At 50.9% G+C, this 18,862-nt stretch overlaps 1 protein-coding gene across 2 annotated transcripts in view; it reads left to right on the top strand.

The window, feature by feature from the left end:
- The window catches only part of PlexA (plexin A), a 385,856-nt gene that overhangs the window by 260,464 nt on the left and 106,530 nt on the right, over window positions 1-18,862 (top strand). For both annotated transcript variants that reach the window (XM_070538955.1, XM_070538957.1), the window contains one exon: window positions 10,562-10,599. The gene's annotated coding sequence lies outside the window, so the exon portion shown is untranslated. The remainder of the gene's footprint in view (window positions 1-10,561; window positions 10,600-18,862) is intronic.

The raw sequence follows: 18,862 nt of genomic DNA, 5'->3' as shown, positions 1-18,862 counted from the left end.
CGGGTAGCTCCGCATTTTCGCACCATTTGGTCTGTTTTAGTCAGGAAAATTTATTTCTCATTATAGCTCAACGGTAATTCATCCATTTTTTGACCTCATAGTCGTTATACGAGCCGCGTTTTTCGTTGGACAAAGACAACCGGAATCGATAGAGTTTCGAATCGGAGCGCTCGTGTATAGTTCACTTGTAAAATTGTCGTTGCAGCTCAGGTCAGTCTCTCTCTTTTAGGAGCATTGTAAGCTCTCGGCTACACATCTTCAGCGCACCGTCGATGGCGCTCGAACTCAAGCGCACCCTGGAAGGAGAGGAGCGGGAGCGTATAGCAGCGTCATGCACGGGTGATGAAGAATGGCGGTCCCAGGCAGCTGCTTGTTTGAGAGATCCCCCTTCTCCGTTTCTTGTTAGCGCCACGCCTGTTGTGTGTATGGCGAGGGCAACTCTCTCTCTCTCTCTCCGCATACAGGCACCTGGGTGCGGAGCCTCGAGCTTCTTCCCGCGCGCCGATTGCTTTCTTATTTATTTATTTTTTGTTCCCTCGGCGTTGCGGGTGATCTCTCGATGCTGGTGCATGCATGCGTGTGGACTGCTCTTGCTACCGGCGCCTGCGTTCTTGCCCCCGCATCCTGATCGCGCATCGTTTTGTGATACAGTGAAACCGAGTCGCAGTAGCCCTCCACTTATTATACTCTACACTTATAGTACACTTATTCCACAACTCTCCACTTATTGTAAACAATAGCGCCGGTTCCCATTCTCATGCTTCCCTCAATAACAAATAAAAAAAGAAAAAAGGAACTATCCAAGAAGGAATACTACTTGCTGGAAAACATTTGCTTCTTTCTGTGATACTGTAATAGTAAAAGTGCAATACATGTGGCTCGTGTAGAAACTTTATTCAAGCGCAAGTCGATTCATGTGCGTTCGCTGTATACCACAGAAGCGCCCAAGCTAACAGTCTCTTCACCGGCATTAAGCGCGTAGTTTCAGACCGGTGCATGTTTTGCTTACTGATATATGCCATGTCGTGTTGCGCAGCTTTCGTAGTGAACAAAGCTTTTTAATTTCCTTTTTTTTTTGCATTTATTGCCGGAGTCTTCTTCGGTAACTGTGGTATGCGTATAGAGTGAGTGTGCGTGCGTATGTGGGCGCAGTATTCACAACGCGCGCTTTCTCGTATGCGCATGCGCACGCACGTATTCACAATTCCTGCACATTTGCCTATAGTAATGGTGATATGATTTATAATTGACGGCCGAGTATAGAAGAACGTCTACTGTTCGACATTTCTGAGGTTATACGTCGAGCCCAGTCCAGCAGATGGAAGTCGATGTTGTCTTTAGAGCCTGCGAGTAGCATCCAGTCCCGTTAGTATAAACTTTCATAAATTTTGTTCGTACGCGAGGTGTTACTATAAACGGTCTTTCTTCTGCGTATAGCTTTCTGTTCGTTTCTTTCTTTTTCTTTTTCTCCCCGCGCGCACACTCGATTTCGCGTTTTTTTCCCTTTCCCTCTTGCATCGATGGCATGTTTCGCGTACGCCGTGCACCTTCCTCCTTACCCGTCGCCCCAGCTCCGCTCTCGCGTGCTCTGTCAAGCTATCCCTCCCTTCCACCGCGTCGTTTTCTTCCTCCCGCACAATCACTCCAGCTGCCTTCTGCTACTTAATACGTCGTACATAAATAAAGCTTCATCACACGCGCCGGTTCGCTCTTGCAGGCTTGCCGCCCTTGTCGCATTTCCTTTCGCTTTTATGCGAGCTGGCAGCACAGCACGCACGCGCCTGCCATATAACATACTCGCGCCTCGCATATATATATATATATATATATATATATATATATATATATATATATATATATATATATATATATATATATATATGCACGGTGCTTTATATCGTATACATTTCTCTCTCTCTCTGGCTATAAGTCCACATTTCTTGTGTTTTCGCCCCGTTCGCGTGTGCGGGCCTCCCTTCAAACCCGTGGCGCGAATCGATTTGTTGGTTTTAGCGAGCTGCGCTCTTTGACCCGAGCGCTTGCTTGCTTGTATGCACGGACCATGCGCGCGTAATTAGGGCGTCGCGAGCGCGCGCGCCGCTGTGTTTTTGAGCCCCCTGTATACTTCGTGGCGCTGATTTTCCCGCGTTGTTCTTTCTTTCTTTTCCCTCCATATCTTCTCTTTATTTCTTCCGGTGCGAGATCTCTGGATAAATGATGCTCTGTCGGGCATTTATTAGCGACGTCAGGCGGAGGAAAAAAGAAACTCTCTAGCAGTGCTGTCTCGGGCTGTAAGTTTGGTTGTTTCTTTTTCTCATTTTTGTTATTTATTTTGTCTTCCTATAAGAGAGCGGGGTGGTGTTTCATAATGGGTGGCGTTTCTTGGCGCGCGCCTGCTATCGTGAGTAAGGAACCGTGTTTCAGTGGCGTGGTTAGAACGGGCTCTGGGCTTCTCGTGCGGCAAATGGATTTTTTTCCCGACGACTTTCTCGTCTGATGGAATACGGCCAGGTGGATTCTCTGTTTACCTTTCCTTTTTTTTTTTCATTGTTTATCTGTGTATTGGAATGAAGAGAAAAGCGTTGGCTCTCTTAATTAATATATTCTTGCGGAGAACTTCGTAAGGTGTCGGATATGTAGGAAGACGTGCTTTAGCAGATTCAATGTTTAACGCAGGTTTAGACGCTTATAACCTTGTGTTTAATAGATGGCATTACTTGCTTTTTGCGCTAACTGTACTATATAGCTAAAGAGTGATTTTCTCTCTTTAATACTTCTTAATTCCTGTTGATGGGGATACTATGCCTGCGAAAATTTGTTTTGGCAGTCTGCTGAACGCTTATATATACCGGCATTCATTACAATCAGCATTGAAACGCGAAGATGTAATCTACCAGAGCAACTACTAGGCTCAGCCAACTACTAGAGTGTCTTGTTACATTTATATATTGACGCCTGCATTTATAAGCGTGGCTTAGCACTTCACCATGCTTGAAAACTGGACGAAGAATTGGACGTGACACTCCCATATATAATTTCACATAGCAGCTGCTGTGCGTGTGTGTGTGTGTGTGTTTGTGTGTGTGTGTGTGTGTGTGTGTGTGTGTGTGTGTGTGTGTGTGTGTGTGTGTGTGTGTGTGTGTGTGTGTGTTCAGGTTTCGATTTATGCTAATGGTGCATTGCTTGTCATCGCTAATCATAATACCCACGGTGGTCTAGTGACGTCAATGTCATACTCATCCTCGATACGCTCGGTATTAAAACTCAGCGCATTCAGGAAGGGTACTTGCAACGTCTAATTGCGGACACGTTGCTCGCCGCTCCCCTATCGGTGGGCGCGTCTCTATAGCGCATCCCGTTGGAATCATCCGCGATCTCCGAGGTAACGCCGCCGGTATGCAGCTGTACACGTTCGCTGTATGCTCCCCATCCCCCCTCCCTCTTCCTCCCATTCGGCGCTTGTAAGAACCCGATGTCGTTACGCAACGCCTTGTACTAGTTTGTGCCATCGGCGACCGGCACCGTTATCCGCGTTGCAACGCTGCGCAATCGTCAGCGCGGTGACCGGGTGAATCTCCGTGTGTGTGTGTGTGTGTGTGTGTGTGTGTGTGTGTGTGTGTGTGTGTGTGTGTGTGTGTGTGTGTGTGTGTGTGTGTGTGTGTGTGTGTGTGTGTGTGTGTGTGTGTGTGTGTGCGTGCGTGCGTGCGTGCGCCCGTGCGTGGCCTTGTACACAACACCGAGAGCTGAGGGTGCCGATGCCGGTCGTCTTCTTCCTGCGCAACTCCGCAGTTCCGTATGCGCGCACGTGTGGAGCTGTGCCGTTATCGTGACCGGCTCTCGCGAGCGCGCCGGGCGAGCTAGCAGCGCCCGATCGAAGCCGTTATTACGGGGCATTTTTCGAAGGCGGCGCGTTTACGTCGCCTGCTTTGCCGCTCGCGCGGAAGTGATGGGGGCCGGGCGCCCGCTTTCCAATCCGGGCGGCGAGGCGAACGCGGGCACCCGGGGGTAATCGACGCGAGCGCGCGCACCCAGGTCGTCGACTGCGCCCGCTCGCTTCGCTCGGCGCCGCAGTTGGCCTGCATGCCTGCAGACCGACCGGCTGGCCGAGCCTGGCCGGACTTCGACCCCGCCGCCGGTTGTGCGCGGAAAGGGTCGGTGGTGGGTGCAGGGCGCTCGCGCGGTGGTCCGCGGGGCACTGTTGACAGGTGCTGACGTGTGATTTGAAGGAGCAGCGGCGAAGATGAGAACGTAGGCGAGACGTGTGAATGCTGCAGTACCGGATCGAATCGGGGAGGGCGGAGGGGGCGACCTTTTACCTAATGCAGCAAAAACAGAAAAATAAAGTCGATTGAAAAAAATTGCGCTTGCCGCAAGTAGCATAATTCTTTTGCTACTTCACGTTGATTTGAATGAGATAAGAAAGAAAAAGGGGAGGGAGAATAAATAACAGTAAGGTAGAAATGAACTTGGCAAATTTTCTAATCTATAGTTAGCGATTTCATTTGGTGCTGAGGCTCCAGTCCCACTGGTCGTATTTGACACGATTTAAGGGCTCGTCAACAACAGTCCAGTTCAAGGGGTCCTTTTTTTTTTTTTTGAAGAAGTAGTAGTATAGTAGTCTTAAGGAAAGGGATAGAGCAAGCATCGGGCATCGTTGACTACTTCATTTTCCCCTCTCTTATCACTCGTCGTGCCGAATGTCCGATACGTTCATTTCCGGAGGCTGGTCATTATCCGAGGCAGTGAAGGGCGAGAAAAATCAAAATACGTTAGCACGTAAACTGAGGCAAAAAAAGAAAGATCAAGTCCGCACACCCGCCAGCTCCGGGCGACAAATGATGCCGAAAACACGTGGGAGAAACGTTCCACGTGGGTATACTGCTGGAGATCTCAGCCATGCCGGCAGAGAAGCCTCGCGTTGTGTCACGCTTCCTGTTCAGACAAGTGTCAGTTTGGTCGCCTGCTGTGTTTTGGCTCAGGCACCGCAGGCCTTCGCCGCGCGCACTTGTGGACTTTAGCGTAGTCGGCACAAGCCTCATTTAAGGTGGCCCCTTTTAGGGGCTCGGGTCACTGGGCCGCTATACATTGGAACAACTGCGAGCAAGGTCTTCCAAAACGAGCGAAACGAGGAAGTCGGGGCTGTCGCGAAGGAGGCGACAACAGAGCCCGTTAGAGGGAATTGAGCCTTTATTATAGCTCTATCTGCCTCTGCTATACGCTAGCTGCAGGAGGAGGAGGTGGAAATAAAGAGAAAGCGCAGAGGTGTTAAACAGATATTAAGTCTCCTGTTTGCTACCTAGCTGCATATATATATATTATATGTACACACGGCAGGGATGTTAACTAGTCAAGAACCTGGTTGGCTACCCTACGCTGGGGGAAGGAGAAGGGGAAGAGAGAGAGAGAGAGTATAGAGACGTATACAGACGGTCGTGGAGTCAAAGGCGCTCGTGCAGACCAAACGTTCTCGGAAAGCACAAAAGTGGATTCGCTGCCTTCTGAGCCGATGATCGCTGGGGAGAGTGTACTGTCTGTTCACTCGGAGGACGATCGTCTAGTTTCCTCAGTGTGTTGGACGAAGATTGTCTTTGTGCTTGAAAATGAGGACAGGGGCACAATAAGTGGTCAATGTTCTCCTCGCATCTGCAAACATCACGTGCAGGACTGTCAGCCATTCCAATTAGTGATGAAAAAGCTTTCGTGAAGGCAACTCCCAGCCACACCGACGTAGAAAAGACGCGTGGCGTCATTGCAGTCCGGTTGGAGGTCCTAGCTGCAGAGCATCCGGCATGGTATACGGGCTGATCATTTTTGAGCTTGCCGGAATTTTAAAAAAATTGCCTGTTGCAGATATAACATAATTCTTGTCATTGAGATTGATTATTCGTCGTGGCGGACATTACAAGCACGAGAAATCAAAACATATAATCACATAATTATCAAAAAATCACTAATTGACTTCTGAATTAATTTATGGCGCACATTGCAATTGCAACTAATGTCCGCGTCTCTCGATAATGCCCTTGTCGTCAAGGCCGATGAAGAAAAAAGTGTATATTGTCAGCCGTATTCTGCCTTATAACTACCCCGTCATAATATTCGGCATAATGAATTCAGCGTCTGTTGTATGTCTCGGTGAAGCGTACTGCACCGAGAAGGGATGTAGAAGATGTTTTTGTTGCAAGTTTACCTAGTTTGCATTCGAATTATTGTCATGTTCATATTGAACCAACGTCTTATTTGGTTGCCTTTCGTCGTCGGATGCAGGTAGGAAAAAAATAAAGAAAACCTAAACAGCCGGTATATTTTCCGCTGTGTTGTGCCTACTTGAATGAAGCGTTAACCCTGCATCATGACGGACCCTCTCTCGCTAGCCGGATCTTGAGCAATCGTTTAAACAACGTTGTTATGTGATTGAGCTTCTGTCTGCAAGCTGTCGGTTTGATTTGTGCTCTCGAAACACCGCGGTTAACGAGCAGGCCGCCTAAGATATATATATATAGCCTTCCGCGCACACCGAGATTCGGTCGCACGTTATAAACATTCCGGCAGTGGTCGGAACGCTGCCTCCGGTTCGGGGGGGCCCCATTAATTTGACACGGCCCCCTCGGGTGAGGTTCATTATTGTCCTTCCATTCGCAACCTCCTCGCCGTTGCCGCTCGTCTTCGGCTCGCGGTAATCCTGTTCACCCCCTTTGTCCGCCCGTCCGCGCGCCGGTCGTGAGCGACGCCTGCCGGCACGGGCAGCGTGACGAGCTCGCACGCAGCGCGATTCATCGCTCTCCCATCTTTTTTCCGCTTTTTGTTCCGTCTCTCTCTCTCTCTCGCTCCTCCGCAAGGCACGCACCGCTGTAGCGAAGAATCTTCGCGTTATGCCACGGAAGCCGCAACTCTCGCTCGCCCACCAATCGATCATTCGCTCCGACTGTTCTATCGGCCTTGGTGGATCGGCGAAACACTTTTGTTTCTTTTCTTTTTTCTTCTTCCCCCCCCACTCTCCCCTTTCTTCCCATCTTTCCTTGTCCTTTTGCTTTACCGCATTCTTTCTCGGCTTCCCCCACGATGCTGCCGAGCTCGTTCGCTTTCTCCTTCCTCCTGTTGCCATCTTTTTTTTTTCGGGCCTCTGCTTATCTTGCTTCGTCTGGCGTGTTGGTCCAATCGATCGGCCGGAAATGTCCGCAAGCGCGAGACGCCCTTCGCGTAGCTCTAGGCGCGTCCAGATTGACTCCTTAGATTTGGCATCAGTCACGATTTCGTGAGCTGTCAGCCGACCGGACCTAATGTGCGCATACAGGTGGCTTTTCTCCTTGTTTTCTTCCGTGCCGAGACGCCAGTTTGTCCGCCCGACGTTAATGGTCTCTCCGTTCGACTGGCCGCTCAGTGAGCTTTGGCCATCGATTTGATTCGCGCGCTGCGCTAGTGACAATACTGAAGGGACCTTGGCCTCAACTCGACAGGGACCCGGGCTATGATATACAAGCCAATGTGTGCCTTTCCTTGCGGTTTCCTTTGCATTTCATTTTTTTAAGCCGTAAGAATTGAGGTGTCGGTGTTGACATGCTGTAATTGGATTTGTATAGACTCGCGAAGGCATGATAGCAATTAATTGCCACTGCCATATTGTTATCCTTTCAACGTATGAAGTGCTAGTGTTGCCAAGTTTCTGAGCATGCAAACGTGCGTTCCTTTGCCCCTTTACACCGAGAAAAGAGAAATGGAAACTGGGGCCGTGTGTTAATTAACTTATTAATATCATTTATTCGTCTAGAAATGAATGAGCGTGGCTTTACAAGGCCAAATATGTGTAGATTTGTCTAAGGTAGGAGCCGCATTCTTGAGCATTCGTTCACTTTGTTTCACCTGGTCTGATGGATAAGGCAAGGTCGATCCAAATAGGTCGCGAAGCTTCGGGCGAAACGTGGTTCAGTACAGATTGTCACCGACATCAGCATGGGGGGTTATGGGAGCAGCGATTGAAGCGCGACTATGTTTGGAGGGAACAAACATTGGGAAAGAAAAACGCGTTTTTTAATTCAAACGAGACACACTTAGATTCATTCAACGAAAATAAAATTCCTAGTCAATTTTATATATTCGTGATGAGTTAAGAGAATGCGTTTAATTTTTTTATTATTAATAAATGCATTTCTTTTCGGCGCCCGTTGCTACAGGGGGCGTTGACGCCACTATCACTCGCAGTGCAATGCACGTCTTGAAATGGACAGAAAGGCGCACTCGTATCACCTGTTGAAATACGCCCCCCTCACAATTTGTGCTTTCTTGCTTGTCGAAGTTTGTCTGAATTTGGTGACGCGGGTAGCTTCACTGCGTCTTAATCTATTCAGTCAAAAGTAGTGAGTTACGACCGCCAGATAATTGTGTAGTTGTTTTCGTGCGACTGCGCTGGCCGACGGGCTTGACATCCGACAAAAGGATCAGCAGTCTACACCTAAAGCTTTCGTCGGCCTCCAAAGAATGTATGTTCCATATGTTCTGTGCAGGGATGCGATTTCGACAACCGTACGGCTGGCCTTCTCCTGCATCGCTTTCCACGCTGAGAGCTCAAAACGCCCATCAAGCCGAATGGCGGGGCATTTGAATATATAGCTCCAAAGGAAGAACAACAAAACAAATTTCGCGCCTTCGAAAACAAAATGACGTCACTTCTGCTTTTAACGGACATGGCGTCACGTTATTTTTTCTTCCGCCGGAAGTGTTCCCACCACATACAGATGGCGCTAAGCCCCATGAACCGGCGATGGACCGCCATGTTTTGAACGTATGGGCTCCTATGGAAGCTTCGCTACCAGGTACATTTACCTTGGATAAGGTGTGTGTTTTTTCTAAGAAGTTTTTTTTTTATGTATATACCTGTCGCAATGTAATCCCTTCATATATTAAGAGTATTTGCGAAAATCTGCTTGTTCAGAACCTCCACCCGCCAAACTCGTTGGTTTAATTTCACCGTAAGGCTCCTTAAAATAACGCTTATTTTATTTTATTTTATTTTTTAAAGACAGAACATGAAATATATTTTTTCTGCCGTTCGAAGTTTGCGGTGCGTTTTAAATTCTTCGTTTAGACTCGAGGCACAGGCGGTAGTCAAACACAAAAGAAATATAAAAGAGAAAAAAATCCGCGACGGGGCGAATTCGGTATCTTTGCGCCGACGAGCGCGGTGCCTCCCAAAGCGACGTTCGATGTCTCAGTTGACTGGCTTCCCGAGTTCCCCTCCCCTTTCGTCGCTCGCGGAGCCGCGCATTTTGGTAATTGGAATGAGATGTTCTTACCGTGGCCCGCTCTTTCTTTCTTTCTTTCTTTCTTTCTTTCTTTCTTTCTTTCTTTCTTTCTTTCTTTCTTTCTATACCCAGCTACCTTCGGAGCTCGGGCCCCGCGCACAGACAGCTGTAACGTGAGAGTACAGTCGCGGGGCTGGCGAAGAGCCCGGGGCTGGTGCCTTCGCGTTGTGCGCCGTACCTGCGGGACCGAAGCCACCAGTCGTGTTCACCGGTCCAGCCATTAGTGGCCCCTGCCAGCTTCCTCCGCGAGCTTCGTCCGCTGTTCGGCCCGTCGTAATCCGAGCTCGGGGCCCGGGCGGCGGGCTTCTTTTATTCTCGGTGTGATAAGGAAGACCCCCTCCCCTCCCCTTCTCCCGTTCTGCATGGCTTCGGGAGCCGGTCGGCCCGTCTCCTCCCTCCCGTTGTGTAACCTTCTCGTCGCTCTTGCCTTTGGCCCCCTGCGAGCTGTTCGTACATGTCTACGCTTCGCTGGAGTTTATCCCCGTTTATCGTCATTTTGTTCTCGCTTTTATGCGTTCATTTCCTCGTTTCTCCAGTTATCGTACACCGTGTTCGTCGACGCGCTTTGGCTCGCTCCGTAGTTTGTACGTATTTAGCCTTTCCCGTGCACCTGACTTCGCATTCTCGTCCTGCTTGGGGTAGGGGGTATACTGTCGCCGTTATATTTTACCCGACGCCGCCGCCTTTATGGTTGGTAGGGTGCCGGAGATTTCTGGTTGAGGTGCCCCGAGTATGTGCTATAGCTTAATGCATTTTTTTCCAGGCAGTACGTCTCTTTCGTCGGTATTTTTGTTGGATGTATACGATATCCGCCGATGTTGTATATAGAGAGTTGTAGCGGAATACCGGGACCGAACCGCGATGAGCGGCGCTAGTGTCGACATCTTGTGACGCAGTCTTGTACCATCAATACTGCGCCGACTTATTACATCATGCGCGCCTGTGTTTGCTGTTCAGGTTTGTGCTGCGACCAAGGCTCCCTGGCGATTCCTTTTCGCGCTCACTTTTTCACACGGCCGGCGACCTGACAACCGACTGACAGAAAGTGTATAGCTTTGTCTTGACGTATATTCTACGTGATGAACAGCGTAGTCTATTGCGTAAATGAACAGCGCAAATAGCGTGAATGAACAGCGTAGTCTATTGATTACCAATTATTTGGTAATTTAATGAAAGCTACATTTGAATAAGGTTAAAAAATTTTTTATCGTAACGTAGCCATGCGATGGCGCCTGACCGCACTTTGTTTCTTCTCTTTGCAGACTGATGACGCCGCTGCTATTACCAAGGCTTAATTACGGTAAGTACCACAACATTTCTTTCTGTACTTACACTCGCTGAGACTGGGACGCATACAGCGTTGTGCCTTCATTTCTTGCAGTGAATGAAATAAAGAAAGAAGCAAAGAAAGAAGAAAAGAGATCTGTATTTGAATAGGGGTAGTTTACTTATTGTCCTTGAGTGCAACTTTAGAAATTCAGGGGCGAATGGGCTCTCTCCGGGCGCGCATTTTCCCGCGGAGTTTTGTACTTATGTGAAATGACGCGCTGCCACAGCTGTGCACTTTCTGTGCTGCACTGAAGAAGTGAATGTATCTTTAATCGTACAGGATGGTTCGAAGGATTAATAATCGCCTTGTGCAGGCCAACTTCGATGACACAGTTCCATAACGAGATTAGAGCAGTGCTTTCGTCGCCTGCGGGCAAAAGCGAGTCATTACGAATCCGCTCTGTGTTTGGCTTTTAGTGACGCTGTATAGAGTCAAGATGTCTAACACTTACAACCCAAACTGGCCGTGATCCGTGCAGCATTGAATACGCACGTGGTGCGAACAGACGTCCGTGGGCTCGCTTTCCGAAGAGCCAGCCCGTCCGGTGACCACGTGGTTCCTGCCTCCACTTTTCGAGTACGTTTGCAGTGTGGCGGCGGCGCCGGCTTGCTCCCGGCGTATTTTTGCCTACGTAGACCTCGCGCACAGACCCGTTTCTGTCGTCGCGACGAAGTATGTCGTCGCGACGCAGTATGTATGTGGGCAACGCCCTGGCGAAGAAAATCGCTCCCGCGTCGGCGCGGCGCCTGGGCCACGTAACTGTATTATTAACCCGGTGCGCCTCTATAGCTCGCCGTGTCCTTTTCAGCGCGCGCGCCCGTCGCTTCCACGGCCAGAGAGAGAGGCCCGTCCGTTAAGATCGGCATCATTTTTGCGAGCGTTGTTTGTTAACGGCTGCCGCTATGCGAGCAGTCCCAAGGTGCGGAAGCCGTTACGTTCGGGCAAGGCGGCGGGGAGGAAACGAGGGCGCACCTTGAACCGTATATAAAGGAGTGCACCGGCGCCAGCTGCGCGGAGAACGTTCATTACACTAAAGAATGCCGCTCGCGCGAGCGGTCGTAAGCGCAGGAACATATTAGACGCGCCCCCCTCGTGGCGCTGGCGGGCTCATGCACATGCCTCGATTGCCATCGAGCCTTTTTGCTCAAGGTGGCGCGCGCGCCTGGGCGCGAACGCGAGGACGAGACCCGCCGAGGTGGGAGGCTGGGAGGAGCACGCGCTTCATTTGGGAGCTCCTCGGCCTCACTTGTGGCGCTCGCGTCCTCTTCGTCTTGGTCGGCTGCTTCGTTCGGTGAATGGCCCTTCTTGTTTGTGTCTTTTCTCCGCCCCCCCCCCCCCCTATCTTTACCAAAACCGGCGGGTATACCTGCACCTCGGCGCGATGCGCGCGCACTTGATCCCGGGCGTGTTTTATGACCCGAGAGTGCTTGCTGCTCGTTTGGCCGGCGCTCGTACACGCGTACCGCGCGCTCGCGGGCGTTGTAGCGCGGCGCTCGTATAATGTGTGTCCGCAGGTCGTTAGACCGTAGCTAGCTGCCTCCTTTCTTTCTTCCTTCGTCTTTTCTTTTTTTTTTGGGGGGGTGCCCCCTTCTACCCCTCCATTTGGTTACCTCTTTATTTTCTTCTTGCTCTTCGTTCCTTAAATATCGCGCGTTTCTCCTCTGATGCAGCACCAACTCGCGCCTCGCGAGCGCTTTTTCCGCTTCTCAGCGCATAAATGCGTCGCTTCCGCGGATCCTCCGCTTCCGTCGGTGAGAGAGCGCAGCCGGCCGTAATACTACGTATACGCGCGGGGCGCTGCGCTGGGCGGCGGCGGCGTCCGCCTTTGCCGTCGCCCTCCTCAGCGCGGAGCCTTTTTATGAACCCTTCCCACGGTTCATTTGCCGGTCGGTGTGACGAGCCTCTTGCTCGCAACGCGACGGCCAGGCCTGGCGCTCGCGTCGCTGTCCTTATAGCGATGCTGCCGTTCGTCCGGCGAGAGAATCGATCCGGATCCGTCCCCCTCCGCTCTCTACGGGCGTTTTTCCTCGGTCATGGCGCCGTTACCGCGATAGGGCCTCCACTCGCCCCCGCCATCTCCCTCTGTGCGTTCTCCTCGTGGCTGCTGCTGCCGTCCACCGTGCGTGTGTGTGTGCGGCGTCCGAGCGTCAGCCATAGCATCGGCTCCCATTTTGATTGTGTCGTTCGTGCCGCCGTCGTAATCGTCCCTCTCTCCGATGAGTAGGGATGGGCTCGGGAGCCGAGCTCGGTGTTTGTGCCTAGCCGTCGTCGTCTTGGACGAGAGGACACTTATCGTTTATGCATAGAAGAGAAAGGAGAAATAACGGGGGAAGCAGTGGAGGAGGAGGAGGGAGGGGGGGGGAGGCCTGGCGTTAGGTGAACGACATCCACCGGCCCTCGGCTGTGGACAGCTTGCTGTCTCATTACGCGATCTGATCTGAGTGGGCTCTTTCACGGCGAAGTGGACAGCTACATGTTCCTGCAAGGTTGATCTCTCTCTCTCTCTCTCTCTCTCTCTTTTGTTTGCTTAGAGGTGTACACGGTAATTGGGGACTAGTAAATTGAAGGTCGGAGGACAACAGTGCACGTGATTGAACCGCTTTCGAGATGAGTCAAAGGCGGTAGAGTAAATAAGGCTCAAAGTGATATTTTGGCACTGAATCCCTATGACAATAGTGAAAACCTTCTTGGCATCCGTCAAACATTAGTGAATACGCAGCACTCTCTTGATTTCTCTTTCTCTCTACCAAGGCTTATATTTGGCGCATATTGAGGATATCCGACTGCTATGAGAGCTGTGTCAAGCCCTTGACTTTCCGGTCGCTTATCTTGATTGAAGTGTCCACCTTTGAAAGCTGTCATTGGTATATATATCTGCATTATTTATAATGTCATCTACTATAATAAAAACAAGGTTACAAGTCGTGATTTTTGTACTCCATATCCGACCCCATCTTCTATCTGACACCCCTCTTCTAGCATATTGCTTTTCCTCTCCCGCGCTGTGTGGCATGTAGGAATTTTTAGTGGGCTGGCAAATTACTTTGCGAACAGGCGGTCGCGTGGTCAGGGCGTCTTCAGGTCCCTTAGCACAACTTGTTCTGCATATGAGTGCGCGCCGTTTTGCATCCAGAGGAGGACTTCTTTTTCTTTTTTCGTTCCTGCGCACGTCGGTTAGATAAGCGACCGTTCACAAGGCAAAAGGACTGGCACCCTGACTCGGGTTCATCCCAGGCGTCATCTGCGCACAACTGTAGACCAGGGCGGTTAGCGTAGGGATGGTCAGAAATAGTTATTTGGGTAGGAAACGCGGCGTGATCTACTCGTATTGTGTCCTTTGTCTTTCTCCGAGTTCCGCATATACGGAGAACGACCTCCGTCTTCTTCTTAACGGTTACTTTAATATTTTAGGTTTGAAAAATCACATGTGGGGCCCTATAACGTAAAACTGTTCCAATATGTTTTTATTCCAGTATCCTGACGTCAAATTTGCGTAACCAGCCAACGCTCTGAAAATAGATGACCGGATGAAGAGGGTCGTGCCAGCGTCCGCGATTAGTCTGCTTTCCTTCACTTGGCCAACTTGGCTGCGGTGGTCGGTCGAAAATTGCGACGGCGTGCAACGGAAGGTTAAAAATTTCGCTACAACGGATCCTCAGCAAAGAAGAGTTGGCGGAGCGAGGTCGTAAACGTGCCGAAAGGGCTCAACACGTCACGCAACGTTTTGCGTCACATGGTCACGCAAGAAGCTTTATTATGCGCGAATAAACCCAACTTCTCCGGCAGGTGCGAGTAGCCAGGACCTGAGCGAACGGCGGCAGCCATCCTTTCGGAAAGGCAGCCTGCGGCTATTCAGAAAAAGATTCAGTTTTGTTCGGCATATTACTGCATCATTAACGCGCACACGTCACTTTTATGCGGTGAGTTTTCGCGGTTTTGCGACGTCGCGTGACAGGCAGGGAAAGTGGGTGCAGCCAGCTAACTTTTGACCAATAGCAGAAGGCTAATGGCGAAAAGGCGTCGAATCACAAATAACTATTTTTCTTTTTGTTTTGTTCAGTCCAGTCACGCATAATCGGTCTGTACACGTCATATCAGATGGGAAGCTATGGTGGTTTCCGTGACGTCGCGTGACCGACAAGCGAAGGGGTGGCCTCCCAACATCTTTGACCAATCGCGGAGGGCTGATTGCAGAATTGGAATAGATAAATTTGGAATAGCTTTACGTTATAGAGCCCACGGCCTTCGTTGTTCTGCAACGTACAGGCGCCGACAAAAGTGGTATGCTCCACGCAGCGGGAGCCTTTAAGGCACACTGCATCGCGACGGCATCTACAGGCGGCATCTGGGATCGAGACAGCCAACGGGTGCCCTTTATTATCGGCAGACATGTCTCGAGATGCTGCCTGTAGATGGCGTTGCGATGCAGTTTGCCGTTGCTCCGGCTCCCGCTGCGTGGAGTATACCACTTTTGTCGGTGCCTGTACAATTGCTTGCGACATTTTTTACTCGGGGTAAAAAGCTATGCTGGCTTCGCTTGCAGTCCTCGAGCGCCCGCACTGCGAGAGGAAAATAATGCTTTTCTTTTTTCTTCACGCCAAGTGCGCAGCCGCGTTCCGTGACACTCGCCGGTCGACGTATTTAAGGAAACGTGAGCTTCCCGCTGGTCACGCGCGTTCGGTAATAATTCTCGCGCGGGGCGCCGAAATGGACGAATTTTCCGCTTCGCGACCACCGCTATGCACGCTCTGTCGAGGCGGCTTCTGTTGCGCGCTTACGCAAGAGTGCCGTCGTCGCTGCACTGCAGGCGCTGGCAAAAAACGGTGCGCGCACTTTTTGTAATAGCCACTCACCTTTATACGCGGCCGTGCGCCACGGCAGGAAAGAAAAAGCCCGTTCATGACCGAGCGCGCGGCGATGCCTCTGTGAACTTTTCGTAATAACGCCGCGCCTCCGGCCCATTGACGCGTCATGGGAGTCGGACGTGCGCGGCCGGTGATTGTTGTGTCGCGTTCGCCGCCAGCGTGTTCACGGGCCATTGGCGCGCGTTCCCGCTCTCGGAGGGGAGAGAGGACCGCACAAGGGCGGCGACCCGAAGCCGCCGTTCGCGGTCCCCGTCGCCGCATGCCGCTACGCTTCCATCCATCTCGTTCGCTTGAATCCCGGCAGGCGTCGGCACCGTGGCCTCCCCCGGCGTCGTCTCCTTTGCCGGGGTGTCCTGGGAACCCAGCCGGCGAGGGGCATGCTGTTTCCATTACCCCGCTCCCGAGGTCAGCCTGCGTGAGGAACCCAGGAGCGGACGGTCTGCTGCTGGAGCCGCGCTTTCTTTCTTGCTCCTCGCGATTTGTTTCTCTCGGTCATTTTCTTTTCTTTATTTTATTTCACGCTTTTATTTTTGTCACGCTCCTCTTTCCGTCTTTACTTCTCATTTCCCTTCCCCTTGTGCTGGGTAGCAAACCGGAAGTTCTAACTCTGGTTAGCCTCCCTGCCTTTCTCTAATTTGCATCTCTCTCTGTCTCGGTCATCCCCCTCCGCTCCTTTGAGCGACGCCGCCTGCTTTCCACTTTTTAGGTACAGCTGTCCTCGCCTTACCAGTTGTACCTGATTATTCGGAGTATTCGAAATGGTCAAACGCTGTGTTTTTTGGTGGCCGATTCTGAATTGCGGCTCCACAAACTATGCGAACGGGGTAGTTGCGGAAGGAATAAGAACTGAGGCTGTGAAACACCGAGAAATGGGCTTTTACGTAAGGTCCGACTATTTCAAGCTATTTGTAACAAAGTCGCCAGAAGGAGCAGGTGCAAAATATGTAAAATAAGTATCACGCCCAAGAAAGAAAGCGAGCAATAAATTAAAAGAGAAAGAATGAAACAATCAGTAGAACCCACCTATCCATGAGGGGATGATATTGTCACTGCGAGGGCATCTTTAGTCGATCGGGCATCGACCACGGACCTCGTCAAGTGTTGCGGATGGCTTCGTCATGCGGTCGCCGTCATTGTGCCGTAGACTCATTCGTTGTCGTCATTATTCATTCTTCGCCACCGCCACCTGTTGTGGTCATGTTGTTGCTATTCGCAAGCCCCATACGCTGTGGCTCGCTCGTGCATGTGCGCGAATCATTTTACCGCAGGTCTGCGCGTCAGACTTGTTCGGCGAACTGAGTTCTGCCTGCCGTGTGAATCGGTATTTGAGGGCATTCGTGCAAGAGGTACGATATACGACCAAGGCTGTATCGCGCTGTCTGCACGAGTACCGATAGGTGAAGCCATCGTCGCCCAGTCAGAGGCTGTTTTCTTTTTCGACACTCGAACGCCGCCGGTCGCTTGCCCTGGTTCCTATCTTATTCCCCGATAGCGTCTGCGACGGTAGCTGTCTTCGCGCGTGTCCTCCGTCTGACCTTATTTGGGCCATCTCTTGACGTCCCGCCGATTCCACTCGTCCATGTTTGTCCGAGTTTACTTCTGACATTGCTTGAATGTTGAGTGGATAGCCTATTTAGGGCTCGGCTCTTCTGTTGACTGTCCCAATTAACACTGCCCCACTGTTCTCAGACATCGCTTTTAGTGATTATCTCTCTCTCTCTCTCTCTTTCTCTCGCTGGGGAGAACAAGACTGATTAAGGTGTTTCACTTTAGTGTTGTTCATTCAATGGCCAGCTTTCAGCAAAAGTATGCAGTTCGCCGAAAAAAAAAATGGTAGTTCAATTGCACAAACTTGAATTGACGGGTCTACTGGAAAGTTCGCAATGCCACACGGTTAGAGTATAGTCCTTAGTTTCAAGCTACAGTGTCGTACTAATGTAAAAATCGGCTTTATATCGCGGAATCCCTGATCTGTGTATATCTTTGCTCAAGGGGAGTACGTTCTAGCGCGATCGGTGCTTGGACGTGTCTGTTGGCGGTTCCTATACCAAAGGCTGTACAATTCGCAGCACTTGATGGCTATATCTAGTTGAGGAACAGCTCTGTCTCTTCCTTTCTGACAAATTGTGACTACACTGCATGACTTAGGAGTGTACGGTGGCACTGCGTAACGCTAGGAACGCCTTTGCGGGCTGCCGTGACAGTGCCCACAGAAATAGTTTCTGTGTACGTGCGTGTATGTGTGGCTTTTTTTAATTTTTATCCTTCTTTCTTTCACCTATCGCATCCCCTTGCCCCTCCCCCAGTACAGGTTAGCCAACCAGAGATATTCTCTGGTTAACCTCTATGTCTTTCTTTTGCCCCCCCCCCCCCCCCTTTATCTCTCTCTCTCTCTCTGTCTGCCCATTTTCATCGCCTAGTAAACGGCAGGCCATTAATTACGTGCCAATGTGATATGCATTGTCGGGAGCTCTGCAACCGCGAGATGGTTACTGTCCGATTGGCTTCGCGCGCCCACCATACATACATGCATGCGACGTTTGATCTGGATTTTTCGTTTCCGTTCTTTTAATTTATGTGCCCTGCTATTTATACCAGTATATACCGTGTTCTTCGCGCGTTTCTCCTCTACATGCCGGAGTCACCGTGACAAGTGGTGTCAGCTTCGACTGCTTTCGATGGGGCGCCTGTCCTCCTCCTCCTCCGTGTGTACGCCGCAGTCGTCGTTCACGGAGTCGCCGACGCACGCAGATGCGCTTTGCTCTCTCTCTCTCTCTCTCTCTCTCTCTCTCTCTCTAGATCTACCAGCCGAAGCGTGGTGAATCTTTTATGGCGTCTCAGCGCCGCCTAGACCGTGGGCTGCAGCGCCAGTGTATGGCGCGTTTTCGGGTTTCGATCGCGCGAGCCGGGTTCCAACACTGGGGCTAGGCACCGCGCCCGTGTGTGTGTGTGTGTGTGTGTGTGTGTGTGTGTGTGTGTGTGTGTGTGTGTGTGTGTGTGTGTGTGTGTGTGTGTGTGTGTGTGTGTGTGTGTGTGTGTGTGTGTGTGTGTGTGTGTGTGTGTGTGTGTGTGTGTGTGTGCCATCACGCTCTCTGTGATCGCTATCGCTGCAGTGCCGTGAAAGCGTGCCATTACGGAAGCGAATTGGAAAGCGCGCGATCGTATGCGCGGCGCGCCGCCCTCGGGAATAATGAAACCGTGAAGGTAAAACAGGCAGGAAAAAAAAAAGTAAAGGACGGGTTGCGGAGCCAGGCGATACTGGCTAAATATTTGACGAGGTTTCTCGCGAATCATTGCTGCTTCGGGGAGCTGATGTGCGTGGCGCCGTTAAGGTGGCGCGAGTGCGATTGTGTAGAGGGCTTGGCTCC

Source organism: Dermacentor albipictus, chromosome 5, assembly GCF_038994185.2.
Source record: "Dermacentor albipictus isolate Rhodes 1998 colony chromosome 5, USDA_Dalb.pri_finalv2, whole genome shotgun sequence".
Taxonomy (NCBI): Eukaryota; Metazoa; Arthropoda; class Arachnida; order Ixodida; family Ixodidae; genus Dermacentor; species Dermacentor albipictus.
This window is presented reverse-complemented; position numbering and strand designations above follow the sequence as displayed.